Source organism: Pan paniscus, chromosome 11, assembly GCF_029289425.2.
Source record: "Pan paniscus chromosome 11, NHGRI_mPanPan1-v2.0_pri, whole genome shotgun sequence".
NCBI lineage: Eukaryota > Metazoa > Chordata > Mammalia > Primates > Hominidae > Pan > Pan paniscus.
Genome location: NC_073260.2, coordinates 107,284,798 through 107,307,432, shown reverse-complemented (window position 1 = coordinate 107,307,432; position 22,635 = coordinate 107,284,798). Strand labels below are relative to the sequence as shown.

The following is a 22,635-nucleotide window of genomic DNA, read 5'->3' as shown; positions in this document are numbered from 1 at the left end:
ATCAAGTGAGGCAGTGGTTTCTTACAATTTTATTAGTATTTTTCAAAATAATACTTTTTTATGGCATTCTCTTTGTCTTTAGAGGTTTTTGCTAATTTCTTTTCTTATTAAATTACATTTTTTTAAACTATAGATTTTGTTGAAAAGGGCAGACACAGATTTTAGTACTAGTGAATATGGTGGTCTCTCCATGTATATGCCCCTACACACACACACACACACACACACACACACACACACGGTTATTCAACAGTTACAAGCAGTTGACCATATGTATCTGCAGGTTCTGCATCAGTGGATCAAGCTATTCAGAAAAAAAACACAACACAATTAAAAGTAACAATACAATAATTAAAAAAACAAGTAAAAGATACAGTATAACAACTGTTTACATTGTATTCAGTATTTTAAGTAATCCAGACATGATTTAAAGTATATGGGAACGTGTGTAGGGTATTCGCAAATATTATGCCATTTTATATAAGAGACTTAAAGCATCCATGGATTTTGGTATTTGGAGAGCCCTGGGTTCAATCCTCCAGGAATACTGAGGGACGATGGTAATATGTATGGATATATGTGTGTGTATATGCATGTGTGCAAGAATATTTAAGTTATGGGAGAAGGATACATCTTTCTCGGTGTATAAACCTGTTGCAGATTATTTATGGAAATATTTAAGTCTATTAGTGCACAATCATGGGGTGACTGAGCCATTGAGAGAACTGAATTCTGGTGGATTCATTTTCTTAATTTTTATATCAGTTTCTGCTTCTGTGCAAGCGTTAAAACAAATTGGAAGTGTGATAAGGGTAAATCAGTACTTGTATTAATTCACAGCTACATGATTATTTGGTGATAATTTTTATTTCCTTATTTATTCTACTTGAATAATCAGTTCTGGGATTTGCTGTGACTTGTAGTTGTGTTACATTTTTTTCTCATGGGGTTATTGTCTTTTTCTTATTGCTTTTTGGGCATTCATTATTTATTTTGGATACTAATACTTCATATCTTATAAATACCTTCTGTTCTACAGACGTTGAATAAAGAAAACTGGAATTTCAAAAGTTTGTGAATTTTGGTAGTCATTTTATTATTTTCTTCTCAAATGTTTAAAGGTTTTATATGACAAAGTTTTTCCCACCCTAAAGTCTTTAATCTATTTATAATTTATTTTTGGATGTGATGGTCCACATCATTTACTCAATACCCACGGAAGCAGTAAGATTGTTCACTGATCTTCTCCCAGCTTTCTCCCATGAAGCATGGTCATAAAAGAATTCTCATAGCTACCTTCCTGGAAAGTAGATCTTATGACCCTCATTCAGAGAGGTTCTGTCTTGTACCTAGAGTCCAAGAAGAATCTCAACAAACAGTCCTTTCTAATAAGTTTATTTTACCACAGAATCATATGCCTTTGTCCTCCAGTCACAGTTTTGCACGACTGTCCATAAAAATACACAGTTTTCCCTGAGTCTTCTGGTCTTCATTTCCAACATCTTCTGTGTCATGTAAAACTTTGGTTAAATAAATGTTATATTTTTCTCTTAGTAATTTATCTTTTATTACTGGGATGTCAGCCATGAACTTTGCCATGGGTAAGGAAAAGATACTACTTTTTATTTCCTACATGTATATATATTTTCATTTCTCTTGGGTATATACTTAGGAGTGAGATTATTGGGTCATATGGTAACTGTTTTTAAGCTTTTGAGGAACTGCTAGACTATTTTCCAAAGTAGCTGCGACAGTTTACATTCAGACACTATGAGGGTTTTGATTTTTCGATGTTCCCATCAACACTTGTAATTGTTTGCCCTTTTTGTTATAGCCACCTCAGGAATGTGAAGTGATATCTCATTATGGTTTTTTATTTGTTCGTTTGTTTGAGACAGAGTCTTGCTCTGTTGCCCAGGCTGGAATACAGTGGTGTGATCTCGGCTCACTGCAACCTCTGCCTTCCCGGGTTCAAGCTATTCTCCTCCCGAGAAGAGGCAAATTACTACAGGCGCATGCCACCACATGCAGATAATTTGTGTATTTTTAGTAGAGATGGGGTTTTGCCATGTTGGCCAGGCTGGTCTGGAATCATTGTGGTTTTGATTTGCATTTTCCTGATGGGAAATGATGGTGAGCATCTTTTCATGTATTACTATCTTTGGAGAAATGTCTATTCAAATCTTTTGTGTACATACTGGATCCACATTCTTTATCAAGATATATACATTGAAACTATTTTTTCTTAAATTCTTTGTTACTTTTTACTCTTTTGATGGTGTTCTTAAAAATACCAGGTTTTAATTTCGATAATATTTTATTTATCTACTTTTTTTGGTGTTACCCATGCCTTTGATGTCATATCTAAGAAACCATTGCTAATCCAAGGTCATGAAGATTGACACCTTTGTTTCGTTCTAGGAGTTTTATAGTTTTATGTCTTACATTTAATTCTTTGATACATTTTGAGTTAACTTTTGAATATGGTGTGAGATACAGGCCTAATGTCATGCTTTTGTATGTGTTATTTAGTTGTTTCAGCACCATTTGTTGAAGAAAATTCTTTTTTCCCCACTGAATTGTCTTGATACCATTATTGAATATCAGTTGACTGTAAATATAAGGGTTCATTTTTGGACCTCAGTTCTGTTTATTTGATCTATACATCTGCCCTCCTGCCTATGCCACATTTTCTTGGTTGTTGCAGATTTGTAGCAAGTTTTGAAATTGGGGTATATGTGTCCTCCATATTTTTTCTTTTTCTAGATTAGCTATTCTGGATCTGTTGTATTTTCATATGAATTTTACAATTATCTTTTTTCTTCTGGCCAAAAAGGCCATCAGATAGTTTAATAGAGATTGCCTTGAATCAGTAGATCAGTTTGGGGAGTATTAATATCTCAATAATATTAAGAATCTTCTGATCCATCAACATGTGATGTTTTCCATTTATTTTGGTCTTCTTCAATTTTTTCAGTTGTTTTGTAGCTTTCAGGGTATAAATTTGCACTTCTTTGGGTAAATGTATTCCTGAATATTTTATTATTTTTGATGCTATTGTAATCGGAACTGTTTTAAATTTTCTCTTCAGATCATTCATTCATAATGTGTAGATACACAATTGAGTTTTGTATACTGATCTTGTATCCTGCAACCTTTCTGAATAGGTTAACTAATTCTGATTTTTTTTCTTAGTAAATTCCTTAAGACTTTCTACGTATCATATCATGACAGCTGCAAGTAGACATAGTTTCACTTCTTCCTTTCTAATCTAAGTGCTTTTAATTTCATTTTATTTCATACTTCCCTGCTGGAAACCCTGGTATAGTGTTAAATAGAGAAAGAGTGGATATCCATGTCTTTTCAAATACCTATTTGCCATTTGTTTGTCTTTTGAGAAATGTGTATTCACATCTTTTGTCCCTTTTAAAATCAGATAATTAGATTTTTTTTTCACATAGCGTTGTTTGAGCTCCTTATATATTCTGATTGTTAGTCCTTTGTCAGGTGGATAGTTTGCACATATTGTCCCATTCTGTTCCCTTTATTGATTGCTTTCTTTGCTGTGTAGAAGCTTTTTAAGTTGATGTGATCCCATGTGTACATTTTTACTTTGGTTTCTTGTCCCTGTGGAGTATTACTCAAGAAATCTTTGTCCAGTTCAATGTCCTGTAGAGTTCCTGCAATGTTTTCTTTTCCTTTTTTTTTTTTAATTTTTGAGGTGGAGTCTTGCTCTGTCGCCCAGGCTGGAGTGCAGTGGCAAGATCTCTGCTCACTGCAAGCTCTGCCTCCCAGGTTCACGCCATTCTCCTGCCTCAGCCTCCCGAGGAGCTGGGACTACAGGCGCCTGGCACCACACCCGGCTAATTTTTTGTATTTTTAGTAGAGGCGGGGTTTCATCGTGTTAGCCAGGATGGTCTCGATCTCCTGACCTGGTGATCCGCCCACCTTGGCCTCCCAAAGTGCTGGGATTACAGGCGTGAGCCACCGTAGCCAGCCTGCAGTGTTTTCTTTTAGTAGCTTCACAGTTTGAGATCTGTGACTTAAGTCTTTAATCCATTGTGATTTGAATTTTGTACATGGCAACAGATAGGGGTCTAGTTTCATTCTTCTGCATATATATATCCATTTCCCAGCACAGTTAACTGAAGACACTGTCTTCCCAAAGGTATTTTCTTGGCACTTTTGTTAACAGTGATTTCACTGTAGATGTATCACTATATTTCTGAGTTCTCTATTCTGCTCCATTGGTCTATGTGTCTGTTTTTATGACAGTACCATGTCATTTTGGTTATTATAGCTTTGTAATCTAATTTGAAGTCAGGTAATGTGATTCCTCCAGTTTTGTTCTTTTTGCTCAGGATAGCTTTGGCTACTCTGGGTCTTTTGTGATTCCGTATAATTTTCAGATTAAAAAAAACTCTGCGAAGAATGTCATTAGTATTTTGATAGGGATTGCATAGAATCTGTAGATGGCTTTGGGCAGTATGGACATCTTAACAATATTGATTCTTCCAATCCATGAGCAAGGTATTTCTTTCCATTTTTTTTGTATCCTATCTTTAATTTCTCTCATCAATGTTTTATAGTTTTCATTGTAGAGATCTTTAACTACTTTGGTTAATTCCTAGGTATATAATTTTATTTGTAGCTATCATAAGTAGGATTACTTTCTTAATTTTTTTCAGATTGTTTGCTGTTGGCCTATAGCAATGCTACTGATTTTTGTATGTTAACTTTGTATCCTGCAACTTTACCAAATTTATTTATTCATTCTAATAGGTTTTTGGTGGACTCTTCAGGTTTTTCCAAATATAAGATTATATCATCGGCAAACAAGGATGATTTGACTATTTCCTTTCCAACTTGGATGTCCTTTCTTTCTCTTGTCTGATTGCTCCAGGGCTTCCAGTACTGTGCTGAACAATAGTGGTGAAAGTGGATATTCTTGTCATGTTTCAGATTTTAGCATCAAGCTTTCAGCTTTTCCACATTCAGTATCATACTAGCTTCTAGGCTGTCATATATGGCTTTTATTGTTTTGAGGTATGTTCCTTCTATATCCAGTTTTTTTGAGAGTTTTTATCATGACACAATGTTGAATTTTATCAAATGCTTTTTCACCATCAATTGAAATGATCATGTGGTTTTTTTTTTCTTTTGTCTTTGAGATGGAGTCTCGCTGTGTCACCCAGGCTGGAGTGCAGTGGCACGATCTTGGCTCACTGCAACCTCCACCTCCTGGGTTCAAGTGATTCTTGCCTCAGCTTCCTGAGTAACTGGGATCACAGGTATGCACCACCACTGGGCCTGGCTAATGTTTCTTTTTTTAGTAGAGACAGGGTTTTGCCATGTTGGCCAGGCTGGTCTCGAACTCCTGACCTCAGGTGATCTGCCCACTTCAGCCTCCCAAAGTGCTGGGATTACAGGCGTGAGCCACCACACCTGGCCAGGTTTTGTGTTTCATTCTGTTGATATGATGTATCTCATGATGTATCCCAATGATTGATTTGCATATGTTAAACCATCCTTGCATCCCTAGGATAAATTCCACTTGGTCATGATGAATGATCTTTTTGATTTGGTGCTAATATTTTATTGAGGATTTTTGGTATCAGTGTTCATCAGGAATATTGGCCGTAGTTTCCTTTTTTTGATGTGTCTTTGTCTGGCTTTAGTATCAGGGTAATACTGGCCTTGTAGAATGAGTTTGGAAGTATTCCCTTCTCTATTCTTCAGAATAGTTTGAGCAGGATTGGTGTTAGCTCTTATTTAAATGTTTGGTAGAATTCAATGGTGAAGCTGGGAGATGTCTTTTCTGGTAGACTTTTTAATAAGGCTTCAATCTCATTACCTGTTATTGATCTGTTCAGGTTTTGGATTTATTCGTGGTTCTGTCTTAGTAGGTTGTATGTGTCTATGAATTTGTCTATTCTAGATTTTTGAATTTATTAGCATATAGTTGCTCATAGTAGCCATTAATAATCCTTTGAATTTCTGCAGTATCTGTTGTAATGTCTACTTTTTCATCTCTGATTTTATTTATTTGGGTTTCTTTTTTTCTGAGTTAATCTGGCTAATGTTTTGTCCACTTAGTTTATCTTTCAAAAAACCCAGTTTCTTTTCATTGTTCTTTTGTATTGTGTATTTCAATTTCATTGATTTCTGCTCTGATCTTTATTATTTCTTTTCTTCTAATTTTGCATTTTGTTTGCTCTTGCTTTTCTAGTTCTTTAGGATGCACTGTTAGGTTGTTTATTTGTTAGGTGCTTTTTTGATGTAGATTCTTACAGCATAAAATTTGCTTTTAGTACTACTTTCACTGTAGCCCATAGGTTTTGGTATGGTGTGTTTCCATTATCATTTGCTTCTGGGAATTTTTCAGTTTTCTTCTTAATTTCTTCATTGACCTACTGGTTATTCAGGAGCATATTGTTTAATTTCCATGTGATGTGTCATTTCCAAAATTTTTCTTGTTACTTATTTCTAGTTTTATTCCACTGTGGTCAGAGAATATGCTTGATATAATTTTAGTTTTTTGAATTGTTTACCCTTGTTTTATGGTGAACATACTGCCTATCCTTGAGAATGAGCTACATGCTAAGGAGAGGAATGTGTATTTCGCAGCCATTGGATAAAATATGGTGTAAATATCTATTAGGTACATTTGTTCTGTAGTGCAGATGAGTCTGTTGTTTCTTTGTTGATTTTTGGTCTGGATTACCTATCCAATGCTGAAGGTGGGGTGTTGAAGCCTCCAGCTGTTATTGTATTGGGGACTATCTTTCTTTAGCTGTAATAATATTTTCTTTATATATCTTGATGCTCCAGTGTTGGGTGCATATATATTTATATTTGTTATATTCTTTTGCTGAATTGACCTCTTTATCATTATATAATGATCTTTATTTCTTTTTATAGTTGTTGTCTTGAAATCTATTTTGTCTGATGGAGGTATAGCTACTCCTGCTCCTTTTTGGTTTTCATTTGCATGGAATATTTTTTTCACCCTTTTATTTTTGATCTGTATGTATTTTTATACGTTAGGTTTTTTTTTTTTTTTTTTTTTTTTTTGACACATGGTCTCGCTCTGTCACCCAGACTGGAGTGCAGTGGCTCACAATCATGGCTCACTTCAGTCTCCACCTCCTAGGCTCAAGCAATCCTCCCACCTCAGCCTCTTGAGTAGCTGAGGCTACAGGCATATACCACTATATCTGGCTAATTTTTTGCTTTTTAATTTTTTGTAGAGATGAGGTCTTGCTATGTTGCCCAGACTAGTCTCAAACTCCTGGGCTCAAGTGACCCTCCTGCCTCTGCCTTCCAAAGTGCTAGGGTTATAGGTATGCACCACCATGCCTGGTCCCCTGAAGTTTCTTGTAGGCAACAGGTCATTGAGTCTTGCTTTTTAAAAATATATATACGTGGAGAGTTTGGTCTATTTACCTTCCGCATTATTAGTGAGTGTTTGTTTCATTTACCTGTAGCATTATTATTGATAAGTAAGGACTTACTCCTGCCATTTATTATTTGCTTCCTGGTTGTTTTGTGGTCTTCTCTTCCATGTTTTCTTCCTTCTGTTTTTCTTTTAGTAAAGGTGATTTTCTCTGGTGGTATGATTTAATTTCTTATTTTTTTTTTTTCGTATCCATTGTATGTGTCTTTATTTGAGGTTACCATGAGGCTTGCATGTACTGTTTTATCACCCATTATTTTAAACTGATTACATCTTAACACTGATTGCATATACAATTTAAGAAACACTCAAAGAGAAAACTAATATAAACTCTAATCTTCATCCTGTTTTGTAACATTTTGTTCTTTTTATTTATATCTTATTCTACTGTATTATGTCTTGAAAGTTGTCACAGTTATTTTGGTAGATTTACCTTTTATTGCTTTTACTCCAGATACGAGTAGTTTACACTACAATTACACTTTTATAATACTCTGTATTTGTCTATATACTTACTATTGCCAGTGAGCTTTGTTCCTTTGTATGACTTCTTATTGCTTATTAATGTTGTTTTTTATTTTCTTTCAAATTGAAGAATTTTTTTTAGCGTTCCTTGTAGGACAGATTTGGTATTGATGTAATCCAGCTTTTGTTTGTCTGGGAAAGTCTTTTGTTTGAAGGATATTTTTGATGGATATACTATTCTATGTTAAAAGTTTTTTTTTTTCCTTCAGCACTTTAAATATGTCATGACACTCTCTCCTGGCCTGTAAAGTTTCCACTGTGCAGTCTGCTGCCAGATGTGTTAGAAGTCCATTGTATGTTATTTGTGTGTTTTTTTTTTTTTCTGCTTTCAGTATCCTTTCTTTATCCTTGGACTTTGGGATTTTGATTATTAAATACCTTGAGGTAGTTTTCTTTGGGTTACATCTACTTCATGGTCTATAACCTTTTTGTTCTTGGATATTGATATCTTTCCCTAGGTTTGGGATGTTCTCTGATATTATCCCTTTGAATATATTTTCTAGCCTGACCTCTCTCTACCTCTCTTTAAGGCAAGTAATTCTTAGATTTGCCCTTTCACTTTATTTTCTCAATCTTGTATGTGTGCTTCATTCTTTTTACTCATTTTTCTTTTGTCTCCTCTAACTGTGTATTTTCAAACAACCTGTCTTCAGTCTAACTAGTTCTTCTGCTTGATCGTTTCTGCTTTTAAGAGACTGATGCATTCTTTAATATGTCAGTTACATTTTTCAGTTCCAGAATTTCTGCTTTATTCTTTTTAATAACTTCCATTTCTTTTAAAAATATATCTATAAGATTCTTAATTCCTTATCTGTGTTATCTTGACTGCACTTCCTCAAAGCAACTGTTTTGAATTATCTGTCTGAAAGATCACATATCTGTGTCTCTCCACGATTTGCCCTTGGTTATTCATTTAGTTCATTTGGTGAGGTCATGTTTTCTTGAATGGTTTGATGCTTGTGGATATTCATTGGTATCCAGGCGTTGAAGAGTTAGGTATCTATTGCATTCTTTACAGTCTGGGATTGTTTGTACTCATCTTTCTCAGGAGGGCTTTCCTAGTATTTGAAGGGACGTGGATGTTGTGATGTATGTCTTTGGTCATTGTAGCCTTATCTGCATTAGAGGGCACCGTAAGCCCCGTAACACTGTGCCTCTTGTAGACTCATAGAAATACTGCCTTGGTGGTCTTGTGTGATATCCGGGGGAATTTCCTAGATTACTGGGCAGGGACTCTTGTTCTCTTCCCTTACTTTCCCTGAAACAAATGGAATCTTTCTCTATATGACCTGCCTGGATTTAGTGAATGGGTTACACAAGCACCCCTGTGACCACCAACATTGGAAAGGAGCTGGGTCATACTTGAAGCTAGTGCAGCACTGGTTCTCACTAAGGCCCATGGATACCACTGTGTGGTTTTTGCCTGTGTTTACTCAAGGACTAAGGACTCCACAATCAGCAATTCGTTAATCCAGCGAGACCTGTGTCCTTCCCTTCAGTACGGCAAGTTTGCCCTGGCCATGTGTAGAGAAGCCATCCGGGAGTCAGGGCCGGGAGTCAGGGCCTGGAGTCGGGAAAAGTAGGAATCTACCTGGTCCTCTATTCCATTATGGTTGAGCTGGCAACCAAGCATCAATACAAAGTCCTTCCCACTCTTCTCTCCCCTTTCTTCAAGCCGAGAAGTCTCTCCACACGTCCATCACCCAAGGGCTATTTAGTCAGCAGGAGATGAATCCTGTTGGGACCAGGTCTTTCCCTCAGAGGAGTGTGTTTTTTTCTGGTCCAGGGCATGGTTAGAAATGTTGTTCAAGAGCTAGGTCCTGGAATGCATGCCTCAGGGCACTCCCTGGTGCCTTATTGTAATTTGGCTCAACCGGTGTCTAAGTTGCAAGACTAAGTCCTCTTAATTTTCTCGTCTCCTTTAGCAGAAGGTATGAGTCTCTCCTGGAGCTGTGAGCTGCACTGCCTTTGCTTAGATGATGGGTGATACAAGTATTCCCTGTGCTGCCCTGGGTGGTATTTTACTAGGTCACATGCACCTCACGTCCACTGGCTCTGAGTCTAGCACACCACCAAGACTGCCTGGGAATTGCAATCCTTGTGGCCTAGACTGCCTTTCAAGTTTATTTAGGACCTCAGATCACCTTAGCTCATTGTGACAGGGCTTGCCTGAACTCAGATTCCAACTGCTGGGTTGGGAGATTTGCTTCTGGCTAGGGCTAGTGTACATGTTCCCTCCATGGTGCCAGCTGAGTTCTGCCCCATGTTGCTTTCTACTATGACAGAGTAGCATTGAGTTGTAGTGCAAAGTTCCACAGTCCCTGTACTCTACCTCTCCCAAGAACACAATTTCTGTCTCTGCACCATGCAGCTACTGCTGGGGGATAGGGAAGGGGTTGTGTGTGTTTCTTGAGACTGTCTGTCCTTCCTTCTTCAGTGCCTCTTTCTTTAATATGATGTTAAAACCAGGTACTGTGATTGCTCACCTGAGTTTTGGTTCTTAAGAAGGTACTTTTTTGTGTGTGGATAGTTGTTCAATATGGTGTTTGTGCATGGAGCATGATTGCTTGAGGCTTCTATTTAGCCATCTTGCTCCACTTCCTCTCACCAGGTGTTTTTCATTATGAAGGGAATATTGGATTTTGCCAAATACTTTTACTTTTTTTTTTTGCATCTATTGAAATGATCATGTGGTTTCTCTGTTCTTTCTTTCTTTTTTTTTTGAGACAGGGTCTCACTCTGTCAGCCAGGCTAGAGTGTGGTGGGATGACTCAGCTCACTGCCACCTCTGCTTCCTAGGCTCAAACAATCCTCCAACCTCAACCTTGGAAGCAGGTGGTACTACAGGCATCAGCCATCATGCCTTGCTAATTATTTGTAGAGACAGGGTTTTGCCATGTTGCTTTGGCTGGTCTTGAACTCCTTAGCTCAAAGCGATTCACCTGCCTCAACCTCCCAAAATGTTGGGATTACATAGGCATGAGCCACTGCACCCAGCCTTGTCTTTCACTATACTGATGTGGTGTATTCTATTAATTGATTTTTTTGATGTTAAACCAACCTTACATTATTGAGATACCTTTATTTTACACTTGCTTTGGTATCAGGATTATGCTGTCCTTACAGAATGAGTTAGGATGTATTTACATCCTCTTCTAGTTGTTATAACAGTTTTAGAGAGTTTGGTATTCTTCTTCAGAAGTTGGGTAGAATTCACCAGTGAAGCTACCTGTCCCTGAATTTTTCTTTTTTGGGAGGTTTTGATAACTGATTCAGTCTCTTCATTTGTTATATTGGTTAAGACTTTTCTTGAGTCAGTTTAGGTAATCCAGGTGTTTCTAGCTATTTGTCCATTTTATCTAAATTATTTAATTTGATGGAAAATTATTTATAATTTATAAATATTTATAATTATAAATATTATATTTAATAATTTATTATATAAATATAGAATATATACTAAATAAATGGAATCAAAATGTGTCACTACAAAAAATCAACTAAGAAAGTCAATAATAGAAGAAATGCAGGACAAAAATGCTGTTTTATGTATATAGCGAAAAAATAATAAAATGGCAGCTTCCTTCTTAATACTTACTCTAACTATCTAATAATCCATTTTATAAGGTATTTAGCATTATGCAAACCTGAACGGACCAGTAATGAGTAGCAAGATTGAGTCAGTAACAAAAAGTCTGCAAACAAAAGCCCAGAATAAGATGGATTCATTGTAATATATCTAATAAATCTTTTTATTATCTTATAATCATTTTTATTTCTTTATCGTAGTGTTCTCATGTCATTTTGGATTTTAGTTATTTGCATCCTTTTTTTTCTTTAGTAGTCTAGCTAAGGGTTTGCAAAATTGAACATTCTTTTAAGGAAATAAACTTCTGCTTTGATTCTCAATTGTTTTTCCATCCCTTCTCCTTTTAAAATTTCAACTCTAATATTTATTATTTATTTTCTTCTATCTTTGAGTTTAGTTTGCTATTCTGTTTCTGGGTTCTCAAGTTACTAGGTTCTCAAGATACAAACTTAGGATATTAACGAGATACATCTTTTTAAAATGTAGGTTCTTATGGCTATAAATTTCCTTCTGAGCAACTGCATTTGCTACATGGTATAGTTTTGTTGTGTTGTGTTTCTCTAATATTCATCTCTAAATATTTTCTAATTCCCTTGTGATTTCTTCTTTGATCCATTGGTTCTTTGATTGTTTTTGTTTGTTTGTTTGTTTGTTTGTTTTTTTGAGCTGGAGTCTCGCTCTATCACCCAGGCTGGAGTGCAGTGGTGCAGTCTTGGCTCACTGCAAGCTCTACCTCCCAGGTTCACACCATTCTCCTGCTTCAGCCTCCCGAGTAGCTGGGACTACAGGTGCCTGCCACCACACTCGGCTAATTATGTTTGTATTTTTAGTAGAGACGGGGTTTCACCATGTTAGCCAGGATGGTCTTGATCTGCTGATCTCATGATCTGCCTTCCTCAGCCCCCCAAAGTGCTGGGATTACAGGCACGAGCTGCCACATCCAGCTGAGTGTGTTTTTAAATTTCCACATACTTGTGTATTTTACTTTTTTCCTTCTGCTGTGGATTTCTAGCTTCATTCCATTTTATTTAGAGAAGATCCTTTGTGTTATATTACTGTTTTAAAATTTTTTGTCAGTTATTTTATGGCTTAACTTATGTTGTGTCCTGGTGAATGTTTCATATGTACTTGAGTAGCACGTTTATTCAGCTGTTTTGGGATACAGTATTTCGTATATGCCTTCTAGGTGTATCTAGTATGTAATGTTGTTTAAGCCATCTTTATCCTTAATAACCTTCCATGTAGATGCTTTTTCAGTTATTTAACGTGGAATATTGAATTTTCAACTATTATTGTAAATTTTTCTGTTTCTCTGTCAATTCTTTAATTGTTTGCTCTCTATATTTTGGGGCTCTGTTGTTTGGTGCCTACATGTTTATTATTGTTATAACTTCTCGATAAGTTGATTATTAGATCTTTTGTCTCTTGTAACCATTTCTGCCTTAAAGTCTCTTCTTTCTGATATGATTATGTCTACCCCAGCTCTCTTCTGGTTACTATTTTCAGGGAATATCTTTTTCCATCATGTTCCTTTTAACTTGTTTGTATCTTTGGATTTAAAGTGAGTCTTTTGTAGATAACATAGCATTGTAGAATGTTTTCTTTATGCTTTATGCCAATCTCTTTTTTTCTGACTGGAAAATTTAATTCATTTATATTTAGAGAAATTATTAATGAGGAAGAAATAACTTCTGCCATTTTTTCTTTTTACAGCTTTTTATGTCTCTCATTTCCTCTGTTATTGCTTTCCTTAGTTGATTTTTTCTAGTCACACATTTCGATTTTATTTGTTTAGTATATATGTTATTGATAATTTCTTTGTGCTTACCATGTAGATTGTACATATCTTTCTAAATTTATAGCAATAAAATTTGAATTGATACAAAGTGTTTTTGATAGTATACAAAACTGTTCTCCTCTACAGCTTTGTCCATCCATTTTACGTTATTGTTGTCACAAGTTATATCTTATACATGTGTACTTAATGTATAAAAAGTTTATACATTATTTATGTAGTTTTTATGTAGTTTATATAGTTTTTATGTGTTTGTTTTTGAAATCATATAGGAAATAATAAGGATAATTAGAAGCCAAATAGGTAATACTGGCTTTTATATTTGCTCACCTATTTACCTTTACTAGAAGTCGTTATTTCTTCATATAGATTTGAGTTACTGCGTTACGTCCTTTCATTTCAATCTGAAGGATTCCATTTCACATTTCTTGTAGTGCAGGTGAAGTGGTAATGACTTCTCTCAGTTTTTATTTGTAAATGTCTTAATTTCTCCCTTTTTAAGGACAGTTTTTGCTGGATAGAAAATTCAAGGTTAATATTTGTTTTTTCCTTATTACATTAAAATATGTTGTCTCAGTGCCTCTGTACTTCATGGTTTCTGGCAAGAAATCAGCTTTTACTCTCATTAAGGATCCCATGTATGTGATGAGTCACTTCTTTCTTGCTACTTTGAAGATTGTCTCTTTTCTGTAGGCTGAATTTCAAGAGTTTGATTATATTGTATCTCAACATGAGTCTATTTTGTTGATCTTACTTGGAGTTTATTGAGGTTTTTGGATTTGTAGATTCATATCTTTCATCACATTTTGGAAGTTTTGGGCCATCATTTATTCAAATAGTATTTCTACCATTTTCTTGGTCCCTTCTCCTGTTGGGATTCCTATAATATGTATGTTGGTCTGCTTGGTGGTGTCCCACTGATCACTTTTTTTCTTTTTTCTCTCTTTATGCTCTTCAGACTTAATGATTTTAATTGTTCTATCTTCTAGTTATCTAATTACTTTTTGTGCTGAAATCTGCTGCTGAACCCTCTAGTGAAAATTTTATTTCAGTTGTATTTTTCAGCTCCTGAATTACTTTTGTGTGTGTATTTTGTTCCTTTTTTTCCCTTTCATTGATATGTAATAATCTACCTATTTATGGGCTATATGTGAGTGTTTGTTACATGCATATAATTTGTAATGATGAAGTCAGGGTATTTGGGGTCTCCGTCACCTTGAGTTTTTATCATTTGTATGTGTTGGTATCATTTATAGTCTCTTTCAGTTGTGTCAAAATATACGTGACGTTGTTCCCAAGTATAGGAACCGGAGTGTGCTATCAAACACTAGAACTTATTTCTTCCATCTAACTGCATATTAGTTCCAATAACCAACCTTTATACATCCCCACTCTCCCACTTTCCCTTCCTAGTATATGGTATCTATCACTGTATTCCCAAGCACCATGAGATAAGGTTTTTAGCTTACAGATGTGAGTAAAAATATGCAGTATTTGTCTTTCTCTGCCTGACTTATTTAATGTAATGACCTTCAGTTCCATCCATGCTACTTCAAATAGTATGATTTCATTCTTTTTTATGTCTAAGTAGTATTCCACTATTTATATATACACCACGTTTTCTTTATGCATTACTTTGGTTTGTGGATACTTAGGTTGATGCCATATCTTTGCTATTATGAATAATGCCACAATAAATGTTCAATTGCAGCCACCTATCTCTTTGATATACTGATTTCTTTTCCTTTGGATAGATACGCAGTAATGGGATTGTGGGATTGAATGGTAGTTCTGTTTGTTTTTTTGAGAAATTTCCATACTATTTTTCTTAGTTGTTACACTAATTTACATTTTCACCAACAGTGTATAAGAGTTCTGTTATATACGCTGTTGTATCCTCACTTACATCTGTTATTTTCTGTCCCTTTAATAATAGTCATTCAAACTAGGATGACGTGACATCTCATTATGGTTTTGATTTGCATTTTCCTGATGATTAATGATGCTGAGCATTTTTCATATACCTGTTGGCCATGTGTATATCTTCTTTTGAGAAATGTCCATTTTTGCACATGTTAAAATGTGATTTTTAAAAAACTGTTGAGTTCTTTGAGTTCCTTGTAGATTCTGGTTACTAGTCCCCTGTTGACTGAGTAATCTGCAAATATTTTAACTCATTCAAAAGGTTTCTTGCTACTTTGAAGATTGTCTGTTTTTTGTAGGCTGAATTTCAACCTATTTTTTCTTTTGCTGTGCAGAAGGTTTTTATTTAATATAGTTCCATTTCTCTATTTTTATTTTTGTTGCCTGTGCTTTTGAGTTCTTAGGCATAAAATCTTTGCCTAGACCAATGTCTTGGAGAGTTTTCTCTATGTTTTCTTCTAGTATTTTTCTATTTCCATGTATTACAATTAAGCCTTTAATCCATCTTAAGTTTATTTGTTGTATGGTGAGAGATGTGTCCAGTTTCATTCTTTTACTCATGGTTATCTAGTTTTTCTAGCACCATTTATTGAAGAGGCGCTATCCTATTCTATCACCAATGTATATTCTTAGTTGCTTTGTTGAAGATCAGTCAGCTATGAATTGGTGGATTTACTTCTGGGTTCTATATTTTGTTTCATTGGTCTATGTGTCCATATTTATACCAATACTATGCTGTTTCAGTTAATATATCCTTGTAATATGTTTTGAAGTCAGATAGTCTCATACCTCCAGCTTGGTTCTTTTGCTCAGGATTGCTTTGGGTATTCAGGCTCTTTTTTGGTTCCATATCAATTTTAGAATTGTTTTTTCTATTTCTGTGAAAAATGATGTTGGTAGTAATAGAGATTTCACTGAATCTAGATTGCTTTGGGCAGTTTGGTCATTTTAACAATATTAATCAATCTGACCCATGAGTGTGATATGTTTTTCTTGTTTGTGTCCTCTTCAATTTCTTTCATCAGTGTTTTGTTTGTTTGTTTTGTAGAGATCTTAACCCTCCTTGGTTAAATTTAATCCCAGATATTTATTTGTGTTTTTTGTAGCTTTTGGAAGTAGAATTGCTTTTTTGATTTCTTCTTCAGCTATTTCATTACTAACATATGGAAATGCTACTTATTTTGTACATGATTTTGTATCCTGCAACTTTACTGAATTTATTTATCAGTTCTGGAGTTTTTCTGGTAGAGTCATTAAAAAAAGAAAAAGATGTAAGATCATGTTGTTTGCAAAGAGGGACAGTTTGACTTTCCCTTTTTCAAACTGGATGTCTTTTCTATTGTTTTTTTTTTTTTTTTCTTTTGCCTGATTGCTCTGACTGGGACTTCCAGTACTGTGTTGACTAGAAGTGGTAAAACTGGGCATTCTTGTCTTGTTTAAATTATTAGAGGAAAGGTCTTTAATTTTTCCCCATTTAATATGATGTTAGTTATATGTTTGATATATATGGTCTTTATTGTTTGGAGGCATGTTCTTTGTTTGCCTGGTTTGTTGACAGTTTCTATAATGAAGGTGTGTTGAATTTTATCATGATTTTTCTGTATTAATTGAGATGATCAGATTATTTTTGTCCTTCAGTTCATTGATGTGATGTTTTACATTTGTTGATTTGTATATATTGAATCATCCCTGCATCCCTGGGACAAATCCCAGTTGAACATATTTGTATTATGATGTTGACCATCTTTTCATATGCTTCTTGGCCACTTGTATATCATCTTTGGAGAAATATCTATTGAAGTCCTTTTGTTGCCTTTTTAATCTGTTCATTGTGTCCTGTGATGAACAAAAGTTTTCAATTTTGAGGTAGTACCATCTGTATGCTTTTGGCATAGTCCCAATTTTATGTTTTTGCTTTTGTTGCCTATGCTTTTGGTGTCATTTGCAAGAAATCATTGACAAATCCAAAATCATGATGCGTTTCTGCTATGTTGGGAATTTTCTAATTTTGGCTTTTATATTTTGGTCTTTAATCCATTTGGAGGTTTTTTTTTTCTTTTATGTGTATGGTGTAAGGGTCCAAATTCATTCATTTGTGAGTAGATATCTAGTTTTTCTGGCAACATTTGTTGAAAAGGCTGCCCTTTAGTCATCAGTTGGTCTTGGTACCTTTGTGAAAAGTGATCTGAGCGCATATAGAAATGTTTATTTCTAGGCTATTTTTCATTGGTCTGTATATCTGTATGTCAGTACAATACTGTTTTCATTACTGTAGCTTTGTAATACATTTTGAAATGAAGAAATATGAGTTCTCCAATATTGTTGTTGTTTTTCAGAATTGCTGTGGCTATTTAGGGTTGCTTGAGATTTCATATGAATTTTAGGATGGTATTTTAACTTTCTGCAAAAAGTGTCATTGGGATATTGATAAAGAGTGCATTAAATCTGTAGCTCACTTTTGGCAGTTTTTACATCTTAACAACATTGTCTTCCAATCCAGTGACATGAGATGTCTTTCCATTTATTTGTGTCCTCTATAATTTCTGTTAATAATGTTCATAGTGTTCAGTGTATAAGTCTTTCACCCCCTTGGCTAGATTTATTTCTAGTATTTTTTTCAGTTGTAAATGGAATTGTTTTCTGAATTTCCTTTTCTGGTTATTCATTGTTAGTGTATGGAATCTTAAGGTTTTCTACATATAAGAACATGCCATCAGCAACAAGAGATAATTTTACTTCTGCCTTTTTGATTAGGATGCCTTTTATTTTTCTTGCGTAGTTGCTCTGGCTAGGACTTTAAATAAATACTATGTTGAATAGGAGTGGTGAGAGTGGGCAACCTCATCTTGTTCCTGATCTTAGAGAAAAAGCTTTTAGTCTTTCACTATTGAGTATGATGTTAGCTATAGGCTTTTTGTATTTGGCCTTTGTTATGTTGAAGTAGCTTCCTTCTATTCCTAGTTGATGGGTGTTCTTTTAATCATGAAAGGGTGTTCAATCTTGTCAGATGTTTTTTCTGTATCGAGTGAAATGATTCTATGATTTTTGTCTTTTATTCTTTCATCGTGGTTTATTTCATTAATTGAATTTTGTATGTTTCAATTCCCCTTGCATTCAAGGCATAAATTCCACTTGGTCATGTTGTGTAACCTTTTTTGCTAGTATTTTGTTTATGATTTGTGCATCAATATTCATCAGATAATTGGTGTCTAGTTTTCTTCTAGTGTTGTTTTCTAGCGTTGGTATCAGGATGATGCTCTCCTCATTGAAGGAGCTTGAAAATACTCTCCGTACTTCAGTTATTGGTAGAGTTTGAGGAGGATTGGTGTTAATTCTTTAAATTTTTGGTAGAATTATCCAGTGAAACCATCTAGAGCCATGCTTTGTTGATAGGTTTTTGATTACTGATTCAGTCTTCTTACAAGTTACTGTTCTGTCAGATTTTCTGTTTTTTCATATTTCAGTTTTCATAAGTGTGTTTCTAGGATTGTATCTACTTCCTTTGGATTATCCAGTGTGTTAGAATACAATTTTGTATTTGTTAGAATACAGATTTTTTAGAATACAGTTTTGTATTTGTTAGAATACAGTTGTTCTTAGTATTCTTAGTTTTCCATTTCTGCATCACTTTGCTGAGGATAATGGCTTCCAGCTGCATCCATATTGCTGAAAAGGATATGATTTTTTTAACTGCTACATAGTATTCTATAGTGTATATGTATTATATTTTCTTTATCCATTCTGCTGTTGATGGTCACCTAGGATGATTCCATGTCTTTGCTATTCTGTTGTGATGCATATACAAATACATGTGTGTTTTTGGTAGAACAATTTATTTTTCTTTGGCTACTGAGTAATCCCAGTAATGGGATTGCTGGGTCAAATGGTAGTTCTGTTTTTATTTTTAGTTATTTGAGAAATCTCCAAACTGCTTTCCACAGTGACTGAACTAATTTTCAAACCTACCAACAATGTATAAACATTGCCTTTTCTCCACAGCTTCTCCAACATCTGTTATTTTTGACTGTTTAGTAAAAGCCATTATGATTGGTGTGAGATGGTATCTCATTGTGTTTCTGATTTGCATTTCTCTGATGATTAGTGATTTTGAGCATTTCTTTCGTGATTGTTGGCTGTTTGTATGTCTTCTTTTTTTTTTTTTAGTGTAAAACTCTTAATTGTCTTTTATTTGCAATTCTAGAATCATGCAGCAACTCATTCTGTAAGGCAGAATGTGTATTCAAATGGGTCGATCGGGGTAGGTTGGTTTTATAGACAGAAAAGGGCAGAGAAAAGCAGAAACAGAAAACAAAATGTCGCTTAAAAGTTACTTTTCTTGTACAACTCAAAGCAGAGGGGATTTGGGGATTTCTTTATCCAGTTTTCACTGGCCTGTTTCGATATTTGACTGTTTCTCTCTCTTGATTTTTTGGAAGGTCAAATAATTTAGTTTCTGCTTGGTGGCCTGGAACTTCAGAATGAATGATTCTATTTTGGTTTGGTTTGTGGGGCCTAGTGCAGGAGCTCAGTCCAGACCAATGACCTTCTATACATTTTGTTTAACATTTTTTTTTTATTATTATACTTTAAGTTTTAGGGTACATGTGCACATTGTGCAGGTTAGTTACATACGTATACATGTGCCATGTTGGTGCACTGCACCCACTAACTCGTCATCTAGCATTAGGTATATCTCCCAATGCGATACCTCCCCCCTTCTCCCACTCCACAACAGTCCCCAGAGTGTGATGTTCCCCTTCCTGTGTCCATGTGATCTCACTGTTCAATTCCCACCTATGAGTGAGAATATGCGGTGTTTGGTTTTTTGTTCTTGCAATAGTTTACTGAGAATGATGATTTCCAATTTCATCTATGTCCCTACAAAGGACATGAACTCATCATTTTTTATGGCTGCATAGTATTCCATGGTGTATATGTGCCACATTTTCTTAATCCAGTCTATCATTGTTGGACATTTGGGTTGGTTCCAACTCTTTGCTATTGTGAATAATGCCACAATAAACATACGTGTGCATGTGTCTTTATAGCAGCATGATTTATAGTCCTTTGAGTATATACCCAGTAATGGGATGGCTGGGTCAAATGGTATTTCTAGTTCTAGATCCCTGAGGAATCGCCACACTGACTTCCACAATGGTTGAACTAGTTTACAGTCCCACCAACTGTGTAAAAGTGTTCCTATTTCTCCACATCCTCTCCAGCACCTGTTGTTTCCTGACTTTTTAATGATCACCATTCTAACTGGTGTGAGATGGTATCTCATTGTGGTTTTGATTTGCATTTCTCTGATGGCCAGTGATGATGAGCATTTTTTCATGTGTTTTTTGTCTTCTTTTGAGAAGTGTCTGTTCATGTCCTTTGCCCACTTTTTGATGGGGTTGTTTGTTTTTTTCTTGTAAATTTGTTTGAGTTCATTGTAGATTCTGGATATTAGCCCTTTGTCAGATGAGTAGGTTGCAAAAATTTTCTCCCATTTTGTAGGTTGCCTGTTCACTCTGATGGTAGTTTCTTTTGCTGTACAGAAGCTCTTTAGTTTAAGTAGATCCCATTTGTCAATTTTGGCTTTTGTTGCGATTGCTTTTGGTGTTTTAGACATGACGTCCTTGCCCATGCCTATGTCCTGAATGGTAAAGCCTGGGTTTTCTTCTAGGGTTTTTATGGTTTTAGGTCTAACGTTTAAGTCTTTAATCCATCTTGAATTGATTTTTGTATAAGGTGTAAGGAAGGGATCCAGTTTCAGCTTTCTCCATATGGCTAGCCAGTTTTCCCAGCACCATTTATTAAATAGGGAATCCTTTCCCCATTGCTTGTTTTTCTCAGGTTTGTCAAAGATCAGATAGTTGTAGATATGCGGCGTTATTTCTGAGGGCTCTGTTCTGTTCCATTGATCTATATCTCTGTTTTGGTACCAGTACCATGCTGTTTTGGTGACTGTAGCCTTGTAGTATAGTTTGAAGTCAGGTAGCGTGATGCCTCCAGCTTTGTTCTTTTGGCTTAGGATTGACTTGGTGATGAGAGCTCTTTTTTGGTTCCACATGAACTTTAAAGTAGTTTTTTCCAATTCTGTGAAGAAAGTCATTGGTAGCTTGATGGGGATGGCATTGAATCTGTAAATTACCTTGGGCAGTATGGCCATTTTCATGATATTGATTCTTCCTACCCATGAGCATGGAATGTTCTTCCATTAGTTTGTATCCTCTTTTATTTCCTTGAGCAGTGGTTTGTAGTTCTCCTTGAAGAGGTCCTTCACATCCCTGGTAAGTTGGATTTCTAGGTATTTTATTCTCTTTGAAGCAATTGTGAATGGGATTTCACTCATGATTTGGCTCTCTGTTTGTCTATTGTTGGTGTATAAGAGTGCTTGTGATTTTTGTACCTTGATTTTGTATCCTGAGACTTTGCTGAAGTTACTTATCAGCTTAAGGAGATTTTGGGCTGAGACAATGGGGTTTTCTAGATATACAATCATGTCATCTGCAAACAGGGACAATTTGACTTCCTCTTTTCCTAATTGAATACCTTTTATTTCCTTCTCCTGCCTGATTGCCCTGGCCAGAACTTCCAACACTATGTTGAATAGGAGTAGTGACAGAGGGCATCCCTGTCTTGTGTCAGTTTTCAAAGGGAATGCTTCCAGTTTTTGCCCATTCAGTATGATATTGGCTGTGGGTTTGTCATAGATAGCTCTTATTATTTTGAGATATGTCCCATCAATACCTAATTTATTGAGAGTTTTTAGCATGAAGGGTTGTTGAATTTTGTCAAAGGCCTTTTCTGCATCTATTGAGATAATCATGTGGTTTTTGTGTTTGGTTCTGTTTATATGCTGGATTACATTTATTGATTTGCGTATATTGAACCAGCCTTGCATCCCAGGGATGAAGCCCACTTGATCATGGTGGGTAAGCTTTTTGATGTGCTGCTGGATTCGGTTTGCCAGTATTTTATTGAGGATTTTTGCATCAATATTCATCAAGGATATTGGTCTAAAATTCTCTTTTTCAGTTGTGTCTCTGTCCGGCTTTGGTATCAGGATGATGCTGGCCTCATAAAATGAGTTTGGGAGGATTCCCTCTTTTTCTATTGATTGGAATAGTTTCAGAAGGAATGGTACCAGTTCCTCCTTGTACCTCTGATAGAATTCGGCTGTGAATCCATCTGGTCCTGGACTCTTTTTGGTTGGTAAGCTGTTGATTATTGCCACAATTTCAGATCCTGTTATTGGTCTATTCAGAGACTCAACTTCTTCCTGGTTTAGTCTTGGGAGAGTGTATGTGTCGAGGAATTTATCCATTTCTTCTAGATTTTCTAGTTTATTTGTGTAGA

The 22,635-nt window shown here is 35.4% G+C and overlaps 1 protein-coding gene across 2 annotated transcripts in view; it reads left to right on the top strand.

Annotated features, from left to right (window-relative positions):
• Positions 1-22,635, top strand: part of CNTLN (centlein) — a 352,494-nt gene that overhangs the window by 101,369 nt on the left and 228,490 nt on the right. The window lies entirely within an intron of this gene.